General features: G+C 28.7%; 1 protein-coding gene across 3 annotated transcripts in view; it reads right to left on the bottom strand.

Moving 5' to 3' along the window:
• Nucleotides 1-15,794, bottom strand: part of LOC135932026 (uncharacterized) — a 30,963-nt gene extending 15,169 nt beyond the window's left edge. Inside the window, exons 1-5 of one of the 3 annotated variants that reach the window (XM_065469370.1) lie at nt 15,767-15,794; nt 15,485-15,720; nt 15,294-15,436; nt 15,188-15,251; nt 14,984-15,142 (exon numbers count right to left, since the gene is read on the bottom strand). The gene's annotated coding sequence lies outside the window, so the exon portion shown is untranslated. Of the gene's footprint in view, nt 1-14,983; nt 15,143-15,187; nt 15,252-15,293; nt 15,721-15,766 lie in introns of all 3 variants that reach the window. The other 2 variants (XM_065469368.1, XM_065469369.1) reach the window with 2 other exon arrangements.
• Between the last annotated feature and the right edge of the window lie 2,027 nt (nt 15,795-17,821).

The following is a 17,821-nucleotide window of genomic DNA, read 5'->3' as shown; positions in this document are numbered from 1 at the left end:
CAAGGCGATTAAATATAAATCTCAATCTTGTATAACCGCGGTTTCATAGATAGAATTAATCCCAAAGAAAAAAATGAGCTGGATCATAAGGCTGTATATGCGAGCAATTTACCTTTCCACATCACTGAAAATCCCTACATCCAAGAATTTTTTATAAAAATACGTCCTATTTACACATTACCCAGGAGAAGGCAGCTGGCTGGATATCTTCTAGACAAAGCGTCAGGTGATATGGAGGTGAGAGTTGCAGATATAATAGATAAAGCTCCTTACTTATCAATTGTATCAGATGGCTGGAGCAACATTAGAAAAGAGAGTATTATTAATTTTATGGTGATGACGCCTGTTCCAGTGTTCTACAAATTTCTAAATACTGAGGAAAATCGCCATACGGCAGATTATATTGTCCAGGAATTTAAAAATGTAATTCATGAATTGAATCCGGTAAAAGTATATTCTTTAGTTACTGATAATGCCACTAACATGAAAGCAGCCTGGAGAATTCTAAAATCTGAATCTATTTATAATCATATACAATGTTATGGTTGTGCAGCGCATACATTGCAGTTATTCTTTCACGATTTTGAACGATTGAACGCCTTCAGTGACCATATTTCAATAATTAAAAAAATTGTTAAATTTTTCAAGAATAAACACATACCAGCTGCAGTATTTTCCCGTAATAAGAATCTTCATGGCATACCATCTATATTAAATACAATTAGCCAAACAAGATGGGCATCGTCAATAAAATGTATGGAGCAAATTCAAATATGCAAGAAAGCTCTAAAAGCATCAGTTGTTGAAGAAGCTGTTTGTGATATTTGTCCCATATAAATTACCAATAATATATTAAACGAAGAATTTTGGACGAAAAATTTAAAATTTTTAGCTATACTCCAACCTTTAGCTACCTCATTGTTGAAAGTGCAAGGGGATAAATGTACTTTGGCCCAAGTAAAAAACGAGATGCTTAATTTGGAAAAACACATAATACAATCATGCCATGATTCTATATTTTCTCCATCTAAAGAAAAAAAAATTAAGGTTATGTTTGAAAAGAGAAAAACTGATCTAAATACATGTGCTCACAATGCTGCTTATTTATTGGACCCCCAATATCAAGGGGAGCTAATACTGAATTTGATGAAGCTTGTAATATAATACAAGAATTGGGTATTTTACAAGGTGGTGATAATCAAAATATTTTGAGTAATATAGTAAATTTCAGAAGCAAAAGCGGTATATTTAATAGCCATAATATGTGGAAAGTTGTAACTTCCATAAGAAACAATCAAATTTCGGTCTCAAGTTGGTGGAATGCATTTTGCCCACCTTGCCCATTAAGAGAAGTCGCTAATATTTTACTAACATTTCCTAGTTCGACTTCTTCTTCTGAAAGAAATTGGTCGGTTTGGGGCAATATTCACACGAAAAACAGAAATAGATTAAAGGCTTCTACAGCAGGAAAATTAGTAAGAGTGTATCATAATTTAAGATTGATTAAAAATATTAAGGAAAATAATGATATTGAATATGATTCGGAACAAGACTCTGCCACGGAGGGTGAAACATTGACTATAGAATGAATTAAAAAATATTATGATATTTATTATTATACATAGATTTATTATAATATTATATAAATGCAAAATAAAGTTAATATTGGTGTAAAAAACATTTATTTGAATTTGACCATATTTGACCGGTCAAATATCGGTCAATTGACCGAATTGTATTTGACCGGTCAAATGCACAACCCTGGACATAATGCTATAGAATGTCGAGAGAGGTGACTAGATGATAGTGAAAGTAATAAAATGGAGGGTATTACATTAAAGAATGAAATGGAATTTCGTGTGAATGGAGATGTAGAAATTAAGAGGGATATAGTAGGTAAAAAAAATGTAAATTTGGTAAATGGTGGAATTATAAAGGATTATAAAATCCCTATTTTAAAATTGGAGGACAAAAGTGAGAAGGATAAATGTCCTCGTGTGGAAATAGTTGTAGGAAATAGAAAAATTTCGATGTTATTGGATACGGGTGCGGCAATATCGATCGTAGGTTATGAAAATTTTTGTAAATATTGGCCAGAGGAGAATATAATTAAAGAAGAGATGAGAGTTAAACAGTTTGACGGATCGGAAATAAAGGTTCTAGGAAAAATTGAAGTACCGGTTGTAATAAATGATATAGTTAATTATTTAAATTTGTGGATTGTTGATAAAAAGGTGGATACGATTATGGGGTGGGAATTTTTTGGGGTATCTTTTCAAATGAAATTAAAAGAGATGAAATGATTGAAGTTCAGAACGATGAAATAAAAAATCGAGAATTTTATCATGTAAAGAGTGAAATAATTGGAAATTGTGTGATGGGGAATCGAAAAGGTGAGTTGGAAAAAACAAATATGCCTCAAATGCGGATAGTTCCAGTTAAAAAAAGAAAGGTAAGATATAATGAGTTGTCGCAAAGTGTTAATATTATGGAAAATGACGATTCTAGAGAGGTAAAAAAGGAAATACCTAGTAGAAAATGTATTAATGAGCAAAATAATGGCGAAATGGAAATAGTCACAAAACAGAAGAAATAGAGGATAAAATTATTAGTCAAGAAATGTATAAGGAACTGGATAATGGAAAGAAAGATATACCAGTGTTACAGAATTTTCCGGCGAAATTTGTAAGGAAAAAAGAGGAAAAGAAGATTAATGGAGGAGAAAAAAAGGAAAAATTGTTGAATTTGGAAAATTGGAAGCTTGCAGTGGCAGTTTAAATGAATAAGATTTTTGAGGAGAAATTAGGATGTTTAGTGGATTATGAAGTTGATATCCGTTTAAAGAAAGGTTTTATACCGCAGTATTGTCCGGTGCGAAGAGTTCCATTTGAATGGAGAACTGAAATGGAAAAAGAGCTGAACAACTGAGTGAGAGATGGAATTATTTGTCCTATTGGTTGCAGTGAATGGGCGACTCCGTTGGTTCCTGTTAGAAAGGCCAATGGAAAATTGAGGTTATGTGCAGATTTTAGAGTGACCTTGAATCCTTGGGTTGTATAGGTGAAACATCCGTTACCGCGAACAGAAGAAATCTTGGCCAGTTTGAAAGGGGGAAAATATTTTTCCAAGATAGATTTTTCGTGTGCATATTTGCAATTACCGATGGCGAAAACGACTAGGAAATTGTTGACGATTACGACATTCAAGGGCTTGTTTACATTTTGTCGATTACCATTTGGGTTAAGTGTATCAGCCCCTATTTTTCAGCGGACAATGGCTGCTGTTTTTCAAGGTTTAGAAGGTGTTTTTTATTATATGGATGATGTTTTGGTGGTAGGGATAACGATGAAACAACATGATGATAGGCTAGAAGAAGTATTTATTAGAATACGAAATAAAGGATTAAAGGCGAGTCGTGAAAAGAGTGTGTTGGGAGTGACTGAAGTGATTTATCTGGGTCATAGGATTAATGGAATGGAGGTAAAACCGTTAGATAAGAATTTGTTGAGTATTGCAAATTTGAATAGACCGACCAGTAAAGTAGAGGTCCAGTCGTTTATGGGAATGGTAAATTATTACCATCGGTTTATATCGAGTTTTGCGGAAATAGCTGCACCTTTATATGAATTATTAAGGAAAGGGGTACATTTTGAATGGAAAGATGAACAAGAGATTGCGTTCAGAACGTTAAAAGAGAAAATTGGGAAAGAGCCCATTCTGGTATGTTTTAATAGTGATCTGGAAGTAGTTTTGGCTGTAGATGCATGTAATAGAGGAGTAAGTGGGGCGATGTTGCATTTGATAGATGGAATGGAAAGACCTGTTTTATTTTTCTCGAGAGTGTTTCGAGAGATAGAAAAGAGGTATTCGGTGATAGAGCAGGAGGCTTTAGCTGTGATTTTTGGATTAACGAAATGTCGTGAATACCTTATAGGTAGGAAGTTTGTTGTTTTTACAGATCATAAGCCGTTGATCCACTTATTCAAGAAAGATAACAAAGAGCTGATGTTATCGCCTCGACTTCAGCGATGGTTATTGTTAGTAGGAAGTTTTGATTTGGATTTAAAAAATCGAAGGGGAAAAGAGAACCAGTTACCTGATATTTTGTCAAGGTTAGGTGCAGGTGAAAGTTTGGATGAATCGATGGTTTTGAAAATTGATAACCGGGAAGAATGTCTTGTACGTACGATAATGAGAAGTATAAAGGGTAGCCCAACGACATGGGAAGACATACAGAGGTTTACAAGGAAAGATAGAGAATTAGCGGTAGTTAAATTATGTATAATGGGAAAGAGATCATGGAAAAATGATGATAAAGTTTTCAAAAATATTGAAACAGAATTAGCTATAGTAGACGATTGTATTATGAGGGGATCCCGAGCTGTTATACCCGGGAAATTGAGGGAAAAAGTTTTGAATGTTATACATGCGGGTCATCAAGGAGTTACTCGTATGAAACAATGGGGAAGAGAGTACGTATGGTGGCCGAAAATGAAAGAGGATATTGATAAATTGGGAAAAGAATGTGAGATTTGTAATGCATGGTCTGACATGCCCCGTAAGGATAAAAATAGTACATGGCCAAAAGTTGTAGAACCAGGAGAGAGGGTCATGTTGATTTTTTCGAATATGACGGAAAAAAGTATATATTAAGTGTAGATGCGTTCTCCAAATGGATAGAGTTTGAAGAAATTCACGGATTAACGGCGAATATTGTGATTAAACATTTTAAAAAAATATGGGCGAAATTTGGTATTCCGAAAACTGTGGTATCGGATGGTGGACCAGCTTTTATCGGGGAAGAATTCAAGAGATTCTGTGAAAAAACGGGTGTATATCATGTGTTAACGCCACCGTATCATCCCAGTTCCAATGGACAGGCGGAACGGATGGTAGCGACGGTTAAAGGATGGTTGAAGAAAATCAAAAGTGGAAAAGGAGAAATGTGGGTAAAGCATTTGTATTATAATAATGCGATGGGTAATGATGGTTTGTCTCCGGCGGAAAAAATGATAGGCCGGAAGGTAAGGATGTTTTTGGATATGTTAATACCCAGTAAAGCTGAGGTAGTTGTAGAGGAAATTGTGGAAGTGAATTGGAATATACTGTAGGACAGTTAGTTTGGATTAGATTATATGGAAATACTAAAAAATGGGAGAAAGGTGTAGTAATAGAGAATTTGGGAAGCAAGTTAAATAAAGTGAAATTTGATGATAATAGTGAAGGTGTCAGGCACAGGGATCAATTAAGGAAGAGAGTGCATAGAAATGGTTGAAAGAGGAAATTGTAAAAAAAGAAAATAGGGAGGGATAGTTCCTGGTTAATAAAGATATAGATTTCAATGGTTTCAATGGTGTAAATAATCGGGTAATCAAGAAGCAACCACTACCCACGTACATCGTATGTTCAACGTAAAAGAGGAACGACTCTAGGAGGACAAAAAGTTATGGCGGATACTACGAAAATCGCCTAAAAGAAAGGAGGATGACCACGTTAGAATCGACCTTCTAAAAAACAATACGAGGATAATTATCAAGATCTGATGGTGTGTATGAAGTGATAAAGAAGAAATACAGACACAAAAATATGGGTTAAACGAAAAATTATGGGAATGCTTTATTGAATGCTTATGCGCTGATTAATTTTTTTTTGCATAGTGATATAAAGAAAGAAAAATATATATAATTTTGCCCAGGATTTTTGTTAAGGGGGGCGTGTTATAGTATGTCAAGGATATATTATATTTTTATATGAAAAAGAAATGATGTCAAATATATATATTATATGTTTATATGAAAAAGAAATGAGGTCAAAGATATTTTTTGTATTTATTTAAAAGAAATAATAATAATGTTTTTTTATGATTCGAAGATTGTAATTTTTCTTCTTTTGTATATACAATTTTGATTTTGTGAAAAAGAAAGATAAATAAAATATTGTGTAAAAGGAAAACAAAATAAAACATTATCTTTCATGAATTTTAATTTATCTATTATATCTTTAAAATTTATAAAATAATTTTTCGAAAATTAAAATTTTTAAAAAAAAAAATGATTATAACCGCAGCTAAATAATCTGATTTCATGATATTAATGCTGGAAAATCTTATTATTTATGTTTAAAAGTAAAAAAAGTTTTAAAAAATAATAATTATAACAAAACACGTTATTTTATAAAGGAGCGCCATCTATTTTTGAAAAAAATATTTATTTTTTGATTTTTTAAATCGTAATAACTAAAAAACCCATGGCTGTCCCAAGTTTAAATTTTTTTTATGAATAGATATAAGGTTAGAGAATAAGAAAATATTAAATTTTAAAAAAATTTGGAAAGCGAAACACCGGGAATTTTTATGTTTAAAATTTATAACGTAAATAAAAACCGCAACAATGTTATTTCAAAAAAATCCTTAATATTTAATAAAAGGCCTTTAATAGAGTTACAAAATGACATATAACTTATATTTTTAAAATCATTATTTTTTAACTTATATCAGTTTTAAAAAATCGTATTTTTCGAAAAAGGTCATTTTTGGCACTTTTGACCATTGATATCTCTGGAACTATGAGTACTAGGAACCTAAAATTTTGGATTCGATGCTTTCAAATGATATTCTCTCAGCATACAAAATTTTATCGAAATTAAAAAGGTCGGGCCGAAAAGTTATCGATTTGGTATGGAATCCAAAAACTTAACTAGGACTCATCTGAAAAAAATATACGGAAAAATTTTCATTTATATTTTGTATAAAAAAATATTTTTAATGATGTTTTCAAAATAAATTTTCCTACTCCCTTTCCAACTTTTATAATTTTATTTTTTAACCGATTTCTACCAACCCTATTTATCCCATATACTTATGATTAGGAATATCAAGTTGTAGGTCACTCTGTTTTGTATTATCTTTAATAGTGTCCATTGTTGATAAGCTTATAAAATTCATATTGGATTCAAAACCTAGGGATCTCTTTAATTTCATATTAGTGTTTGTGCATTTTTTCGGGTTAATAAATCTCATATTATAATTTGATTTATGAATCTGTGCAGATATTTTTCTGCCAAGCATCATATTTTCATCACATAGATTATATTGTAAATTGCCATTATTATTGAAATCGTAAACATCATTTAATGAAATTGAGTCATTTGTACAGATTGATGAGTTTTTAATATCTATCGATAGGAATAAAAATGAATATAATTATTATAGTTAACATTTAAAACCAAAGTTGTTAAAGTATCGCAATACTCGATAGGTTCCTTTGTATCGAATGAGGCAATTCTTTTATTTGATGTATCTTAGTCACGATATATTTTAAAGTATCGGTATTGAAAATCTATACATTTCTTATACTTATATTTATAGACTAATTATGTTTTAATACAAATTTTAAAAAATGTTTTACATCATAATAATTAAAATAAAAAAATATTTATTAAAAGGAGTAACTATGAGAGAATTAGTTCTGAATCCTATAATTAACCATAGTTCTTCCAATGATAGACATGCCTAAGCTTTAAACTGGCATGGCCTTAAACCATCCATAACCGTTTTTGTTTTTTCCGAATTCCAGGCTTTTCATTGTCAAAGATTGTTCGTTTGATAGAGTAGATTCAATGGAATGTGCTATTAATGGCAAGTTCTCGTTTTTTTGTAAGGAAGCATAAGGGAGAGGAAGATTGGTGTGTAAATTTAAGTCTCAATCTAAGGCCTTGTGTATTATGGATAATCATATTGCATAAAAACTGGGATAAAGCCAGAAAGAGATAGAGGATGAACCCTGATACTTCCAAATTTACTGGATAAGGTGGCCTAAACAGAGAGAATACTTTTTCCGGGGTGATAAAAAAGAAAGCCTGGTGAGCAGACAATAATAAGGGGAGTGTTTCAAGTGACTCAGTTTGGTGCGGATGTTTAAAAAATTAACAATGAGTCAAGATGCGTCATGGCTGACTTGTGCGATTTGAATGGCATGTCGAGGCTATAGATGTCTGATGAATAGAACTCACTTTATCCATGTTTAATGAAAGCCCTATAAATGGGAGAAAGTTGTTTATGATTCATTTTGAGCAACTCTTGCCGGTCTCCTGCAAAAATTCTGTCATTTAAATATCAAGCATTTAATTTTAGAGAGCACTGCCCTATTATTTGATTAAATATTGTTTGAAGTTTAAAACAAAAAAGATCGGTTTCTTTATTGAATCTTTTGCTGGGAAGATAGCATTGTATCTTGGTATTTTATGGAGTAGTGGAGCTGGAAAAAAGAGATAAATGAAGTGGAGAGCAAATGATAGCATTGTTGAAATCAAACTTAAGAATATTTAATTTATTTTTCCCAATCACAAATCAAGTAGCATGGGAACCAGCTCCACTCCCATTATTAATTCTGAAGCCAAGTTGGTAGGTTGGAGTGTAGAGCTGAGTGATCTCTTAATCCGCTACAAATTATTAAAGATATAAGGTGTAAAAATGGACCCTATATCACTTAGGTGGAGACCGTCACCCTCTTTTTTTAGTCTAGCACCCCAAATTATGAATGCCCTTTGTAGGAGTGATGCCTTTCATAATATTATTTTTGAAAAAATGATTAATAAGCGAGAAGTGAGTTTACAGAAGAAAGTGGATGTATATGCACATTTCATCGAGGCCACTTGCAGAATCTTTATTTATTATTGAGACTAGCACTTCTCTCTCAGTTAAATCAATGGGGCTATCTTTAAAAGGTGTGAAGGTTATTGGGAAGCCAGAAGAATGTTTGCTAGGTTCACTGATACATCGCTATTGGGTGCAAGTATCATTAGATGATTGCTACATAAATATTAAAACTTAAAATTTTTTATGATGTTTTGCTTTGTCTGTATCTGTTAGGGGAAGGTGATGTTTAGTTTAGGGTTTGATAGGATTGTAAATAGTATTTTCCCATTACTAAGGATAGATCGTCTACTTTAGTAATTGGAGATTGCAAAATATAAAAGGTTAAAAGGATATTTCTCCAGTTATCTAAAGAGTAGGTCATTGTTAATACTAAAATGGGTGTGACAGAAATTCACAAATAATCCTAGCTCTCCCAGGTATTCTGGATATGGTTTGGGGAGTTTCCAATTTTAGAAATGATTTAGACCATGATGTTTTGAGAGCATAGTGGTTGAATGTTTGTAATTTTAGAACCAGTGTCAGCTTTCTTGTGTGATGCTGCAAAGAAAGTACTTTTACGATTTTGCTACATGTTAAGAAGATGCATCTGTTAACATTATCTTATGAGTATTTATGGTATTTTATTTTAAAATGATAGGAAAAGGATTATATTAAATTTGCAGATTAGATTGGGTTGACGAGATTTTCTGGGCATATAGGATTATGATAAGTTTGGGAAAATTTATAGAATAGAATTGACTTAAAGTTAAAAATAATTATGAAATGTTTAGATTAAATAAATTATAGAGCTTGGAAATTTAAAAAAGTTTTTATAAAATTATTGATAGTCTTATACTTCTAACAGTATAAAATTTATGACATCCATTACTAAATCTTGAATAATAGCTTAACAGGTTATTAATAGTTTCAATTAACTCTTAAGACAGGTTCAAATATTGGGATCTTATTCAAAATATTTAATGGTTTTAAATCACAGTATAAAAGTTTTAAGATATCTAAGACTGAATTTTGGTAAAAATAGCTTAGAACTCATAATAATGGTTTATATATTTAATTCAAATTTAAACAAATTCATCTTGTTAGTTTGGATGTTATATAAATAAATTAATTTTTATGTGTATTGTAAAAATTGAGAAATACATAATTTTTACAATTTAAATGCTCATATTTCTGGAATTAATAGAGATAGAGCAATAAAATTTGGATTGCAATGGTCTTGATAACATACTTAATTATTCGGCCAAATTTTATTTGATTATATTTTCAAAATAGCTTTTTTTATACTGATTTGTAATGAAACTTGTATTCAAAAAAACACGATTCTCGGCTGAACCCTTTCAATTTTGATGAAAATCCTTATATAAACTAAGATTCTTGTAATCTATACTTGCGAAAAATTTTTACCACCTAACTTTTATATTTTTGAAGATATTTGAGGTCAAAGCATAAAAATTGCCCTTTCTGCGCATGTCGGTATTCATAAATTTAATGATTGATTTAAAATTAAGCGATTATGTATAATAAATCTGGTATTAAAATAAAGAATATACTTTTTATTTTTAGAAAATATAAGTAAAAAAAATTTCTAAACTTCATATTCCCAGAAATTTTAAAATCCCCATAACGAAAATTGGCTAACATCGATTTTTATGAAACTTTAGATAAACCTTACTATTACCATTCTATAAGAGTATAAAAAAAATTAGAGTGGAGTTGATATGACTTCATAAGCAAAATTGATAAAAACCAATAAAAAATGTAAAATATATTTTTATACTATAGATGGTGTTTTGCAATTATTTCGAATAATAACTTCTCTATGACATTACTATAACAGGAGAACTACTTATTATGAATTTATTTATTTATAATTATATTTTTATATAATATAATTATTATTAACATTTGTTTCTATATAATTATTAGTTACTCATTACTTGTTTCTAACATTTGTTACATTGCCATACATCTTCCTAAAAAATAAAATATGAATTAGAATACAGATATATCTATAATCAAATAATAACTACTTTAGTCATGCAATCTTGTAAGGATGGTGTTTTTAAATATCTCATGTCAGAGCTGATGGTGAAACTGTGGTTAAATGTGACCTAGGTAGGTAAACAGTATCATCTATTCCTGGAAATGTAAAGGACATTAAAGCCAACACCAATTTGATTCATATATGCATGTCACATAGTTTGATATATTTTCAAATGTAATACTTTTGTCCAGGGATCCAAACCGAAACGAATATCGGTTCGGTTCAGGTTTGGATAAAAATAACGGTTCAAGGTTCAGGTTCGGTTCGTAAAAAATAAAAATAACGGTTCGGTTCGAACCTCTATAAACCGGTTTGAACATTTTTGTATTCAAACCTACATTCGAATTATGTATAGGGAAAAATATTTTTTTTATCATTAAAATAAAAAAACACATACATAAAAACCTTCATTTTTATTAATTGCATAATATTAAATAATATTTAATTTATAAATATAACAAATAGATATCAATGATTAATTTTATAATATGAACAATATTTATAACTTTATTTATTTAAAAAAATTTTATTAAGCCGTACGATTAATATATTTTCAAGATTTATCACACTCAAATTGCATCTATAAGGGGATAGTATAAATTTAATTGTAGAAAAACATCTTTCTACACTAACTTGGGTAGCTGGCACTGCCAGTATGATATCAGACAATTTATATAATTCAGGGTATCGATTACTCTGATTTCTCCAATAGTCTAAAATATTCATATTTTTATTTAACCTAGGTTCTTTAGAAAAATTAACTAAAATATTTTTACTATTCTCTAATTTTTGTAAGAGATTTTGTTTGTTCACATCTTTTTTTTTAAGAAGACTTTCTACTAAGTCCTCTTCAGATGAAGATCCATTAACCGGTGTTGATTCACCTTCACTAAAATCCTCCACTCTTATAACAAAGTTTGATTCCATGTTATGCCATATTTTAAGAATATGTTCTCTAGCTTTGGTTTTTTCTTCTTCAGTCAGCACTTGATATCTATATAATAAAAATTAAAAATATCATTAAAAAAATCTTATTATATTTATGTATAGATAGAAAAATATATATAGTGAAATAAAATTATTAATTAAAATAAATAAAATTATTGATTAAATTTATATAAGATATAATATTTTTAAAACATACCTTAAATCTAGATATATGCATGACAAAAAGGCATTGTTGTTTAAAAGTTGCTTCTCTCTAAAATTCATAGCATCAATTATTGAACCAGCAAAGGATGAAGTAAAAATGGAAATTTCTAATTTAGCTTTCAGCCATATGCCATAAAAATCCTCTAAAGTTAGCTGCTCAAGTTGTAAGTTCTTGGTAGCTACTTTCATTGGTTTTAGTATATTTACCAACCCTATAATTGCTTCCCATTCCAGAGTTGTAAAACAAAGTTCACTATATGATACTGATAACTTCTCACAAATATCTTTTAATTCATTCAATCTCTCTAGCATGTCATAGGTTGATAACCATCTGTGACAATCCAATATAGGTCTTTTTAAGTTTAATTTTTTTAGTATGATTGATATCGATTTTGTCCTTAGCTTCTTGCAGGCAGTACGAGCTTTAATAATAATATTAGAAATAGAGCAATTTTTTAAAGCATGAGCTACCACAAGTTGTAAGGTATGAGAAGCACATCTTATATTTACAATATCATATTGAGAATCATTAAGATTGCTTGCTAATTCACCAGGTACATTTGTGAAACTAGTATAAATATCATAATTATCTATATTTTGTATTTGTTCTTCTTCATCATTTTCAGACAATTGATTGTCATCATCACTATCCTCCATAAATAATTTACCATCTTAATTAGATTTGCCCCATTGTCCATTGTTATAGTGTACAGTTGTGATGTTTTTATTTCATAATCATTTAATATATTAAAAGGAGTTTTAAATTTTCTGCAGTGGGCCGTTCAAAAATTTCTTTCATTGCCAGTGTTCTCAGAACAATTTTTGCTTTTTGAATGTACTGAAGATTAACCCAAATAATGGACCTGTCTAGACGAGTAACACAGTCAATTTTTAGAGATAATAATTTACCATTTATTTCTTTGATTATATTTTGCCGAATATCTAAGGCTAATTCTGCAACATTCGATTGAATATTTTGGGAATTAATTTTAATATTACCTAAACCTTCTAATATAGGATCCAAAATTTTTCTAAAGCCACTATCATTGATTAATGTGAATGGTCTACCATTAAAAGTTACCAGCATATAATTTTTTTATTTAGCTTCACTGATATAATAGGTCTTTAAATACTTCTTCTATTGTCTGTTGGTTTGATGGCATCTTAAGCCTTTTTATTTTATTAGGAATTTGTTGTTGTGATATTTTAATTTTATTGAATCCTATAGGGTGGTTTCTTTTTATGTGACGCTCCAAATTTGCGCCATGATTACCTTTAATATTTATTTGACAATCAGCAATATTACATTTTGATGTGTCATTAATAATATTATAAGTAAAATAATTGTATATGGGGTTTAATTTTGCTCTAGGCATTATAATTTATAAGCTTAAAAAATTTAAAAAATATTGTAAAATGGCAATATACTAAAGTTCATAAAAATTATGACTGACACTTATCAATCAAATGTGATTGATAAAAATCTTTAAAACAATTCGAATATAATTAAAATATTTTGCAATATACTAGTAATAACTTACACATTATTTTAGCAGCATAAAATCACTAGGTTTGAACCGGTTCAGAGGCATTTTAGCGGTTCGGTTCAGGTTCGGCTAGAAATTTTTTAGCGGTTTAGGTTCGGTTCAGGTTTGATAAAAATACCGGTTTTTAGCGGTTTAACGGTTCGGTTTGGATCCCTGCTTTTGTCTCTGAACCCCTAATTTTCTAATATAGTTTCTGTCGTATTTGAATACATTTTTAACATAAAATAGTCCAATGAGGAATCACTGCATGTATCATATGTGTTCCTGGGACTGGTTTTTACTTCAAAAATCGTTGTTTAAGGAGAATTTCCTCAGCATCATGAATTATTACTCAATGCTATTTTTGTTTTTATATTTGTACAGCTCCATTGGAGATGTTATTTGATCAGCATACAGCCCTTGTAAACTGGCTTGTGCTAGCCTTTTTAACTATGCCTCCAACACCAACATACACACTTTTTCCATGTGCAGTGGCTGAAAAGTGTCATTTTGATGGAATGTCAAAATCTTTAACGTGATGATATATATATTTGAAAAGTTTTTTAGATTTTTGTACTGAGCTGCCAACCACTCAGAAAAATAAAAAAAAATTGGGGTATTGTGTAGAATTTATTTTTAATGAAATTTACAAAGCAAGTTTGAAAAAAGTGCAATACAACATATCATAACAAACGATAATATATCTTTATTATATATAAAAAACGGATGAATTATTATCTTTCGTTAGTCTAGTAATAACTTTGTGTTGCATCCTGAATAAATTAAAAATTTACTGTCTCCTAAAATTAATTTAATAAAAATTTAATAGGCTGCTGCTGACTTGATAGAAAGAAATATGGCAAGAGTTTTAGTTTTTATGAACTTTAATTAGCAGCCATTGCAAATCTTTTCATTTTTTAGCCATTGATGGTTAGGAATATTGAATGGATTACAGCATTTAGTGTAGAATAGGAACAACGTAGAGAAGTTATTAAAATTAAACACTATCTATAGTATTAAAATATAGTTTTCATCTTTTGCAGGTTTTAACAATTTTGTCTATGAAATCATATCGGCTTCACTCTAATTTTTTTACTAATATAGAATGGTAATATTAATGTTTATCTAAAGTTTCATAAAAATAGATGTTACCCAATTTTCATTATCATGATTTCAAATTTTATTCTGGGAATAAGAGGTCTATTAATTTTTTATTCTTTTACTTATATTTTCTAAATATAAAAAGTATATTCTTTATTTTAATACCAGATTTATTATATATAATTGCGTGATTTTTAATCAATCATTAAATTAATGAATATCAACACTCACAGAAAAGGGCAATTTTTTACACTTTGACTGCAAATATCTTCATAAATATAAAAACTAGGTGGCTAAAATTTTTTCCAAGTATAATAGATTACAAAAATCTTAGTTTATATACAAATTTTCATCAAAATTGAAAGGGGTCAGCCAAGTCGTAAATGGTTTGGCATGGAACGACCATATATCAAAACTAATATCTACATTTAGTAAGGTTAGATATTTATTTTTTATCATTTCTTCATCAACAATTATTTTATCTAGCAATCAATATTGTATTACATTCAGTAACAAGGGCATGTTTTGATACACATGGGGGCTCCTTGTGTAAATTATTACTATCAGAGTTGCATTTAAAATTGTGATTTGCATTTTTAATTGATTGATATGTATTCAAATCATACCTAGTTGTACTTAAATTCCTGATAAAGGATTTATCATCTATATAATGAATATTTAATATTATGTTTTAAAATTAAATCTAACCATGATGATTAAGTATATAAATTTTTTCCCAAATTTCCCTGTATAAAGGTATAATACCTCTTTCCTATATTATATATAAAACATCATATTGTGAAATTATATTTACTTTTAGAATGATTATAAATATCTGATGATTATGCAAAATTTTAACAGCCTTACTATGATATATTCCTTGAAAATTATATCCATTGACAGTAATAATTTGATCACCAACTTTAATCCCATTAATTTCACTTATACTACCTTGGTCTATACTTTAATATATCCAAATTTTTAATCCATTATACATAATAAAACATTTAAATATCACTGCAAAATCACAAACAACACTTTATACAATTATTCTAAACTTGGAAATATATATTCCAATATTCATTTCTTTGCCTCCTCTAATTGACATTCCCAATATTGGTGTAGTTTCATTCAATTCTAATTTACATACCTTTTGATATGTCTCTTTGTCACTTATAGAATTGTTTATATCTTCACAAGAATTATCCATAGTTATAATTCGATTATCATATATAGAATACCTAAATATATATTATATGAATTCAACTTATTTTATTAAATCAAAACCAAATTATATTTTGTCCAAACATCATCATATAAAATTTGAATTCTGGCTTATATTATAATCGGTGGCATAATAGGTTATATGTGACATGTATCAATTATTTGATATATCGGTACTTTTCGCTTACATAAATTTCGTTAAATCGTTAAATGGCCAATTTATTTGAATCATTTTGGCAGGGGCATGATATTAATAAAATAGTAGGGGCTACGCTAAGAGGCTAATTTTTGTTTTATCAAAAATTTGGGCAAATTATTTTTTAAAATTTTTATTTATTATTTCAAAGTTTTTTTATATCGAAGCATCTCAAAAATATATTATATTTATATTATATCAAATGGCTATTTAGACTAGAAAGTTATATAAAAATTAAAATATATTGCAAATAATATGTAAGTCATACCTGTCTAATTTGGGCGCCGTTGGGAGCAGGTTTATGCCCAATTTAATTAGTTTCCTAATTTATCAAGACTTTTTACTTTTTAAAAAAAACATCACCATCTGTTATATTCTTAGTTTAACAAAAAGTAAGATTATATTCAATCATTTACAAATAATTTTTTTATTATAATTAATTCATCAAAATCATGATTAAAAACATGTATGTATAAATATTTGCATAAAATAAGAAAAAATATTAAATTAATTTATGAAATAAATTTAGATGTTATCTTTGCAATTTGGACAAATGTTTTATTTTGCATGGCTTTGGATTTATGAATTTGTGAACAGTTCCTTTAGAAATATTAAATCTTTCAGCACATTTTCTTTAAGCATCATGATTTAGAATAACCTGAATCTTTTTTAAAAAACTATACTTGTTATTTGTTATCTAATTTTGTTATTTGACATTGATAGTGTATAACCTTTATAACACAATGCTCATTTGCACTAATATGTTTTTTTTCCCCATAATTTAAAAATTTTATTTTAAATATTGAAAGCAAGATTTCAATTTCAATGTTAATGAACTTGTATTGAAAAAATTACGAGAGTTTAACTCGGGTTCATAATAGCAGTAATCGATGTAAATTTAACCCAAGTTATTTTCAAACATCAATTTTCAAAGAAAATGACCGTCATTGTTTTTGAAAATAAATATTATTAATAATTGCACTCAATTTTATGCCAAACATTTTCAAACATCGATTTTTTAAACTGCTAATATAGTGTGAGTGGTATGGATAAGCAAAAAGATATCGAAACAAAATTTCTTTATTTTAAATTTATTTATTATAAATATAACTAACTGACTATTAACATAATAAATTCTATATATATACTTTTCAAAAGTAAATAACAATCAATGTAACTATTAGATTAATGTTATGTTAAGTAAGAGAAATAATACAAGTCCGTAAGGTAAAATTTAAGTTAATATAATTTAAAATAAATCACCCTCTGTTCTTTCTTCGATCTTTCTGTGTTTCACAGTCGTCGTGGAACTTGCTTCTAATCGTTTGTTGTTTTTGTACGTTCTCTTGTCTCTTTTATCCTCGATCCCGTTCTGTTCAAATCGTTAACATTAATTCGTCGTTTAGTATGGAATAATTTGTTGAATGTCAAATAAGAATAATGGAAGTGATATATAGAATGTATTAGTAGAATATTGAATAGGAATTATTGAATGGAATAAGAATGATAAAATTGGAATAATAGAATAAAATTTAAATAAGAATAATTGATATGTGATTCGCGTTTTAGTTTAGCGTTTTATTATTTTTTATACTTTCCGTTTTAGTTTGGCGTTTAAATTTATTTTTATATTTTGCGTTTTATATAATTTTTATGTATGTATATCGATTTTTATTTATATATATATTAATAATGGTTTATACGAGTTTTAAAATATGCAGGTAGAATATTAAGCACACTTCCCTCTCTTTATTTTAAAGTTTAAATTTAACACCTTTGCTTTTAATTTAAAAGCGTCTTGATATAGTAATTTTTCTTCAAATTATATTTTGTAAAAAAAATTTCTTTGGCCTTAAATATATAGTAAATAATCTCTTTATTGCCTCTATATGTGGTTTTTTGAAATTTAAATATATAGTTTT

The sequence above is a fragment of the Gordionus sp. m RMFG-2023 genome, chromosome 1 (genome assembly GCF_954871325.1).
Source record: "Gordionus sp. m RMFG-2023 chromosome 1, tfGorSpeb1-WG-v2, whole genome shotgun sequence".
NCBI classification, from domain to species: Eukaryota; Metazoa; Nematomorpha; class Gordioida; order Chordodea; family Parachordodidae; genus Gordionus; species Gordionus sp. m RMFG-2023.
Note: the sequence above shows the minus strand (reverse complement) of the source record. Positions and strands in the feature narration are given on the sequence as shown.